General features: G+C 49.4%; 1 long non-coding RNA gene across 1 annotated transcript; it reads left to right on the top strand.

The window, feature by feature from the left end:
* Positions 1-772: 772 nt before the first annotated feature.
* Positions 773-3,412, top strand: LOC117089941. The gene is made up of 3 exons (XR_004439814.1): positions 773-948; positions 2,320-2,468; positions 3,221-3,412. It is a non-coding gene; the product is annotated as an uncharacterized LOC117089941 (long non-coding RNA).
* The last annotated feature ends 5,560 nt before the right edge of the window (positions 3,413-8,972 follow it).

Below are 8,972 nucleotides of genomic sequence, written 5' to 3'. Positions count from 1 at the left end.
AGTGTAGCCCGGGGGCAAGGTGAGCCCTAATGATGCCTGTGTCTCGCCTCCCTGGCATGAGGAATGGAAGTGCAAGCGCAGGTGGTTGAGTTAGCCTCCAAGCCCAGCCTACACCCCCCTCACATCCCTCTGCATCTGCAGGGGCACAGGCCGTGCTGCCACCCCTCGCTCAGTGCCAGGGCTGATGCGTCAGAAACGGGGTACTGTCCACCCCTTGCTCAGGGCCAGCGATGATCTGTCAGGATCCCTCGTGCTCATCTCATCCTCATGTCTTCATCACCAGCCTCCTGCTGGTAACGGGCTTCTTATTACCTTGATATGGGTAATAACATACCCATACCAACGTATGTGATGACCTACTCATACCAAGGTGTTGTGGGGCGGTGCTCAGTCCTCCGAGGGAATCGGCCCTTAGCCGATTCATATTCAACAGGACTGGGAAATGGGTTCTTGTTCCATGTCCTGGATCCCAGGAAGCCCTTGCCCTGGACCCTGGAATGTCCGGGGTTTTCCTGAGAAACGCTGGTGCCACTGGAGCACAGCCCAGCCCCCTCCAGTTTCTCCGCTTTGTAACTGCACTTGTGTTTAGCAGGTCTTCCAGGACTTAGACGCTGCTTGGTGTGAGCCAGGTTTTGTGTGGAAAGAGGACAGGTCCGAGACGGCAACCAACCAGCCCAGAACCATCTTTTATGCTTCCAGATTCTGTGTCCAAAACTTACCTGTGGACATTGAGGGTGATACATTTCTGCTCCAAGACATCTGTGGACTCAGCTGGAGGGATGGAAAGGATGTAGAAACTCTTCACTCCTGGCCTGGGCTTGGACCTGCTGTGCAGCCTCTCAGTGGCACCAGGGCCCCCTTGTGTCACAGCGGCCTTGGGTTGGTGACACTGCCCCAGGATGTCCCAGGCTTCATGATGTCCAGGCTCCCCTGGCATGGCGACCTCAGGTAGGTGGCACTGCTCTGACGGACGTCCCAGGCTTCATGATGGTAGGGCCTCCTTGTGCCATGGCGGCCTCGAGATGGTGGCACTGCCCCAGGGTGTCCCAGGCTCCAAGGCCAGTGTTCCATCGAGCGAAGGGGAAGTTGTACTGTAAGGTCTAGTCTCGGAAGGTGCCTGGGGTCCTATCCTTCAGAGCGGTCCTACACTTACCACAAATCAAGCCAGGGGAGGCCCTGCCAGAATTTGCAGCTGTGTTTCAGGTTGTTCCACAAGGCCTCATTTATTTTGGCCTAGTCAGGTATATAATTCTTTTTCTCTTTGGTTTTTTTGAGACAGGCAAAAAAAAAAACCTTTTTGTTGCCCAGGCAGTGGTGTGAGCAAGGCTTACTACAGCCTCAACCTCCCAGGCTCAAGCGATCCTCCTGCCTCAGTCTCCTGAGTAGCCAGGACCCACAGGCACATGTTCCATGTGTCCCCATGCCTGACTTATTTTTGTATTTTTTGTAGAGATGGAGTTTTGCAATGTTTCCCAGGCTGGACTCGAAATCCTGGACTTAAGCAGTCCAGCTGCCTCAGCCTCCCAAAGTACTGAGATCATAGGCATGAGCCACCGTGCCTGGCCAAGTGTGTTTCTAATTTCAAAATTAAGAGGACCCAGAGCCAGTTAATTACGTCTCTACTGGAACATGCTGCTTATAGTACATTAGGAAAAATCATCCAGAACTTGGAAAAGGGGCTGGACAGACACAGCTCTTCGAGGTTATCTGATGAACCCCTGGGGTCTTTAACCATCTGGAGGGATGCACCATGTCAGACTCACTGTTGTCGACGGGCTGAAGCCCAGGTTTCATGAGGTTATGTGTCGGCTTGTAGTACTTTCTCTGGTAGAGATGCGAGTGACTTCTGCTCAATGAGAGGCTCATCTCAGGGACTTCATGGCCTGAGGGACGGCAGCCAGTTTGAGCTGATCGAGCAATCTCGTGCTACCCTTATTTTCTGAAATGCCTATGAGTGACTTCTCACACGCTCTTTGAAGCGGCTTCATGACCGCGCTCCTTGGTAATGATCGAATGCTTTTTTTGACCCCTTATCCCCTTTCTTTGGGGGTGTTCCAGTCTCAGTTCTCATGTGTTCTGCTTCTATGGGAATTTCTGAAGCTGCTGAGTGTAGAAAGCACTGAGGAGGCTGCGCTCTCACCCCCGTGAGCCTTCCAGGCATCATCCTCTCCCCTTGGCGAGGTGGCGTCCATGGCACACCGAGGAGGCTGTGCTCCTGTCCCCCGTGAGCTTTCCAGGTGTCCTCGTCTCCCCTCCAGGGGGACAGGAGGAAACTTTCAAACCCTTCTTAAACTTGTTTTCATGTCTTTGTTTTAACAGATTTCTTTGCATCTTCTCCCTTATCCAGAAGTGAGGGTGAACGGTGAGTTATTCACGGGAGTCAAGAAACCACATGCAGCCCAAAGTGACGTTTGTTTTCCTGAAATGATTTGTGTATGTTCACCTTAAAATGCAACTCAGTGAAACAGGTATGTTTTGAGAAATGACTTTAAATTTCCCAGGTAAAAATGTGACAGTTAAATTTCATCATCTGTGCGCCTGTCTACAACTCCCTTCTGTGGTTGCGTGTGAGTTTGTGATTTGTGGTTATTTTTGAAGAAAGAAAATCTGTTGCTGAGGACTTCAGAGGGTGTGCTGGGATTGTGTGGGGTGGACATCGGGTCTTCAGTGTGTGGCTTCCTTGAAGAGGTTCAAATTAAGGCTGAGAGTCCCTACTCCAAAATGCTCTGAAACCTGAAACATTCGGAGCTTCCTCATGACACTTGAAGGAAATGCTCTTCGGAGCACTTTGGATTTCAGGCTCTGGGGATGCTCAACTGGAAAGTGAAATATTGCAAGACCCTTCTGGCCCCAGGAGCTTGGATAAGGTGATGGAGGGGGCCTGTGCCGGGTGACCCTGGAGTGTGAGGCAGCCTGGGCTCGCTGGACTGGTTTTTGTAGGAGCCACAGAAGGGAAAGAGGGTCAAAGTGGCCACACCTGGCTCCTGAGAAGGCTGGACCAGAAGGAGGTGGGCACAGAGGGCAGCAGTTGAGTCCCCAGCGTCTGGGGCTCCTGTCCCTGGTGGAGTTGAGAGCCGCCTCTAGTTGTGGCCTCTCCCCTGTCAGCAGCCCCTGAGGCCCGAAGGGGAGAGGGGGCTGAGGAGAGGAGGAAGGATAGGCCTGCTTCTGGAGAGGGCCAGCATCGGCCTGTGCTAGCCTCGTGTGTTACTCCTGCGTCCAGGGTGCACGGCCGCGCCTCGTGGTGTAGCGGTTCCCGGAATGCACAGCGCTCTTGTCTGCAGTAACGGCTTTGTCTTGACCCTTGGAGGCAAGTTACCTGTTTCCCCAGTGAAAAGAAGTAGAAAATCTTACAGAAATGCATTTGCTCTAATGTCTATTTTCCGATAAGACATGGTCGCTTAGGCTGAATCTTCGGGAGGTCAAGGCAGGAGGATCACTTGAGGCCAAGGGGTTCAAGATCAGCCTGGACAACATAGCAAGACCCCATCTGTATAACAGAAAAGTGAGTTGAGTGTGGTGGTGCGTGCCTGTGGTCCCTGCTACTCTGGAGGCTGAGGTGGGAAGATCACTTAAGGCTGCAGTGAGCTACGATTGCTCCACTGTCCTCCAGTCTTGGCAACAGAGCCAAGACCCTGTCTCAGAAAGAAAGGTAAAAAAAAAAAAAAAAAATCCAGAAATGTCATTTTCTTTTTAAATCATCCCAAAAGAAAAATCGTTTTTTTCAAAGAATGTAAAGGGAAACTGATACGATTCTTTCCTTGCATTGTTTTTCCTTTTCAAATATTTACAGTAGTCCGTCCACATCGTCTCTCATCTCTCATCTCATTACAAAGCAGCAGGTTTCTTTGAGGTTAGTGGTGTTTCTCTGTGTCGCACCTTGGAGAACAGCCAGCATGAAACCTCTTACCACGATCGTGCGCATCGTTTATAGTCCAATTAAAATCCTCTCCAGACACGCCTGTGCTGCTTATTATAGCAGAACTTTGGTTGCGCTGAAATGTGCATTCAGCTAATGGTTTTAAGTTCATATCTGAGATGATGTATAATTCATGAAGCATATGGGATCAGTAATGATTGAAGATAATTCTGGCTGATGTCATTTAGAGGATATTTTTCACTTCAAGTTAAAGCTTCCTTCGCGATAGTCATTTTGGGATTCATTTAACTATGTGCTTTATTTCATAGCTCAAATTTTCATTAGTCATTTCATAACAGGATTTTGAAAGCAGATTTGGCAAAATCTTTCTAACAAAATGTTTGCTTATGACGTCCCAAGGAACAGCAGTCAGAATTGCTGTTAACTGTGGTACATTTTAAGGCTGATGATAGAAGTCACTTGAATGGTAAGGGCTGCTTTGTGAGGCTGATGGGGTTTGATCCCCAGCCCTCCTGATACACCAGTCCTGACCCTGGCCTTCTCTCCTCTCCACTGGGAGATGAGAAGGGTGCCAGCATCCACCTCACAGGCTGTCCTGAGAGCCCAGGACTAAGGGCTTGTGTTCCTCTTGCAGGTGGCGCAGATGTGGGGGCTTGACGATATACACACTGCAGGCTGCCAGTGTCGGGGTAATCCAGTTTTATTCATAAAGGTGGGATTTGCTTTGCTCCCCTGCAGACCAGGTGCGGTGCTGCTGTCATAGCAGGTCTGGTCCTCAGGTGGACAAGGAGTCACCGATTTGGATTCCCAGTGTTAGATGTGAGGGGACCATGGATGTCATGTTTTCAGAGGGGAGGAGTAAAAAGTTTTGCTTGTAATTCCAGGACTGTCTATCCCAGGAATGCCAAACCACTGGCTTTCACCTGACGCTGTCGTAGGTGACACTGTACGGAAATGAGGACTCATGTTCCGCATACCTAAGCCCAGTACCCGTCTCCCTCCAGGGCCGTGGCCGAGCCCTCCTGATTTCTCTTGGTTTCCAGCCTGGGGATCTGTAAGCCCAGTGACGTCTCCAGTCTTGGCCCCTGCTCCCTGTGAGGACAGGAGGTGGCTTCAGGAGGCTGGTGATGAATGCCTGAATGAAGCCCACTTGTGACTGCAGTTCTGTCTAAGGGCCTCCCTGGGTGTTAGATGTCAGTAATTGACACCTGTGTGTGGATCTCATGTGATGAGAGAAACAGTGGGGGAAACCAAAGCTTGTGGAGTCTGCAGGTTCTGGACTTGAGGGTGTGTGTACCTGTATACTTGGTGAGGGGTGTGATGTCTGGAATGAGTGTGCAGGTGTGTCACGTTTGTGCGTGTGTGGTGAGTGTATTTAGCAGGTGTGGGCGCAGTGAGCCTGTTCATGTGTGTTGTATGTATTTGAGGGTGTGTGTGGAGTGTGTACACACATCATATTTGGTGAGTGTATTTGAGGGTGTGTATGGAGTGCATACATACGTTTGCGTGTATAGTATTGGGTGAAGGGGTGGCATGTGTGAAGTAAGCATGCACACGTGTATGTTATGTGTGGGGTTTCTACCTGGTCCTCCCCTGAGCCTGCTCCTGGGCCCTGCTGTCCTGGCAGCTTTACAGTTTGGTGTGTCTTTGATTCCGGAAGATTCTGGAACCAAATTTTGAAGCTGTGACCACAAACTTGCAGCCCTGGAGGACGCTGGCTCATGGAGCCGGCACGAGGGTCTCTGTGCTGGCCTCTCCCTGGGCTGGGCTCTGTCCACAGAAGAGCATGTCTGATGATTGAGCTGTGCGGGTCTGTGGCTCCCCAGCCTCGAATCAGCCCTCGGTTCCGTCCCGCCTCTGTTTTTCTTGCTGAGGGGCTCTGGGAAGTGGAGCCTGGGATAGTGTTTTCACCCTGGGGTTGCTTCGCCAGCTGCCCAGGTGCTGGCTGCCTGAGGCCTGCTGCCGTCCTGGGTGGACGAGGCTGTCGCGGGGACATCCCTGAGCACCTGCGGGAAGGCAGGTTTAGGAAGTGTCAGAGGTGAGTGGCTTCCTCCCACACTTGATTTTCTGGAAAGTTCTGGGTTTCATATTTTTCCCTAAGGGAAGTTAGAAACTGAGTTTCTCTTGAGGGGAATGTCTTTGCAGCGTCTGTTGTTTGAATGTTCTCCAGGTGTGGAATACTCGGGGCCGTATGTGTTTGGGAACATCCGTGTCCTGAGCGAATTCACTAGGGAATGGAGAGAGGCCTCCTGTCAGCTTAGCCTCTGTTTCCAGCTTGTGAGGGTTGATGGCTGCTGGTATCCCAAGGAGAGTTAAACACTGGGTAGTGTGGGATGGGAACGTTTGTTCTGACAAGGTCAGTGGGAAAGCATCTAAACAAACATTGCTGTTCTCCGGGCTCCTTGGGGTCCAGCTTGTTTTGTGGGGTTGAGGGAAAGCTACCCTTGTTCCTGTTCCTCACCATTTGAAAGGTGTCCAGGACACGTTCCTCTGGAGAGGTGATGCGCGTGAGTGGGGGTCAGGTCGTAAGCTCCGAGGTTATTTGGGACCTGTCAACAGATTTCCTGTACACACAGGTGCTTGGTAAAGGTGTTCCTGATTAGCTAAAACATTTCAACAGGACGTGATAGCTGGTGGTTGTTTAAAGACTATCACAATTTTCCTGTTACTTTTTAAATACCTGTTGAATAAGGGAGGATTCACATATTTTTCTTTTCCTGTGTGCATACTTGATATTTTGTTTTTTGTTTTTTCTGTGGGTGTGCAGCTAACAGGATTTAGAAGCAGTCTCAGCCCTGGGGAGACTTCAGGACTGCCTCTGTCTGCGCTGAAGGGAGGCAGGGATTTGGGGGCTACCTCCTCCATAGGACGGACACCAAGGGCCAGAGGTCAGCAATCTCAGTGAGGTCACAAAGACGGGCACACCCAGCACCCTTGTCCCTGTGCCTCTCCTTCACATTTGTCTCTGCTCAAAGCTGCTCTCCTGGGTCATCACGGGTGATCTTTAGGCGGGTGCTTGGTTCTTGCAGAAGTGGTGTCTGGCTGTGGTCAGTGTGGGCCCTCAGGACTTCCATGTTTTTGGCTCACATCAATATTGGGCAGTGGTGTATGTTTGTTTTGGAGTGGTAGATCGGGTGCATTTTGGCTTTGCCAACTCATTTAATACCTGTTCTCCTAGGTGCGGGGACCCTCTCGTAAGCCTCATGTTCTCCTAGGTTCTGGGGCCCTATCATAAGCCGCGTGTTCTCCTAGGCGCTGGGACCCTATCATAAGCTGTGTGTTCTCCTAGGCGCGGGGACCCTCTTGTAAGCTGCATGTTCTCCTAGGCGCTGGGACCCTATCGTAAACTGCATGTGAGGGATCTCGGAGGTGCTCTTTATGAGGATCCGATGCCTGACCTGAGGTGGAAGCTGCATTTCAAAACCACCCCCCAGAACAATTGTCTTCCATGAAACCCATCCCTGGTGCTAAAAAGGCTGGGGGACAGCTGGCCTCACAGGTGCTAAGATGTCAGTAGATTTTTGGACTCGGGCCTCAGTTGAAGAGGATTAGATTTTGAAAGGCGGGGATTGAAGGCTTCTAAAGGGCAGGTTTTCATCTCCTGTGGGGCCTGGGCAGAACTGATCCAGAAGCTGACAACTAGTCAGGCTGGCTCACTGCCTGTGTCCTGTGTGTGCAGCCTTCCTGTTTATTCTATTGTCTGGTGGTGGTGTGGATTCCATCCACAGCCTCAGAGTAGTGGAACCCATGACTTCAAGGCTGATCTTATTTAACTTTATCAAAAAGACTTGAAAATCATTTAGTAGAAATCTTCCAGATACCCGAATCCTTTCTTTTCCCAGAGGCTTTTAAGTATTGCAACTTAAAAATCTTCAAAAATAACTTGAAAGGAAAACCTCTAAGTACACTTTTGATGAGCACCCTTGACAGCTTTAATATGTGTAGTAAATTCCCTTGACTTTTGTATTCCTAGAAACTGTTCTTGTTTGCAGAAGACTTTGTATTTTGTCAACAGTGGCCACTATTCGGTGACCATCATACCTGCCGTGTCTCATTTAGAAAGTTGGTTGTGGATGTATTAACTTTTCAGACACACAAACACTTGGGCTGTTTGTTTTTGGTTTTGATTTTTTGTCCCCCCCCCCCAGCTGAATTCAAAAAAGGGAAACAAGCAGACAGAGTAAGTACCCGAAAGTGTCTAAGTGGCTGGCTGGGGGATCCTACTATGGTGTTGGATTGTGTTCTGCCAGACATAGCTCCTCGAAAAGCTGACCCTGAAAGGGTTGGCATTGCCTTCAGCCTGGGACATTCGTCTGTCTCACCAGAAAATGAAGAATCTGCCAGAGCACTGTGAGTCAAATTCAGTCAGAACTCTATTAAATAAGAGGTTTTGTCTCAAAGGCCAAAACATGAGGACACATTTTTAATTTTTAAGAAGCGCTTCATCGTGACTCAGTCCTGATGTGTACTGCATTAGGAAACCTCTGAACTTCCGCACTCAGGCTCTGAGGGAAAGTGGTTGTGCCCTTTCCACTGTTTTTGTTTGAACAAAAATTCACTTAGGTAGAACTGGAAGCCTTTCCACAGTGTTAATACTCCTGACCCGTTCTGGGTCTCGGTATATGTGTACTGTATAAATGTACATGTGTGTATGTGGTGTACGCATACTACATGTATTTCCACTGCAAGTATTTACAATGTATAGGTATGTGCACTTCATGTGTCCTACACACGTGCATGCTGTAGGCATGCATGTACACGTGTAGATGTGTGTATGGGCACTATGGTTATATGCACACTACTTGGACACCTATCTGTTCTGCATGCGTACATACATGCATGTATTTAATGCCATATACATACCTGTGTACGTACACCATGTGGGTATGTGCACATTATTTCTGCAGATGTATATATACATATGTGCACACAAGCATGCATGTACACTATGCACACTGAATAAACTTCTGGATATGTACACACTAATACATAGACATGCTGCATATGTATCTACACTATTGCATATGTGTATATGGTTTATACATTAGTGTACTGATGTACATTGTTTACATGTGCCTATGTGTACACTGCGCAT

This window comes from Trachypithecus francoisi, unplaced genomic scaffold (assembly GCF_009764315.1).
Source record: "Trachypithecus francoisi isolate TF-2019V2 unplaced genomic scaffold, Tfra_2.0 Contig00932, whole genome shotgun sequence".
Taxonomy (NCBI): domain Eukaryota; kingdom Metazoa; phylum Chordata; class Mammalia; order Primates; family Cercopithecidae; genus Trachypithecus; species Trachypithecus francoisi.
This window is presented reverse-complemented; position numbering and strand designations above follow the sequence as displayed.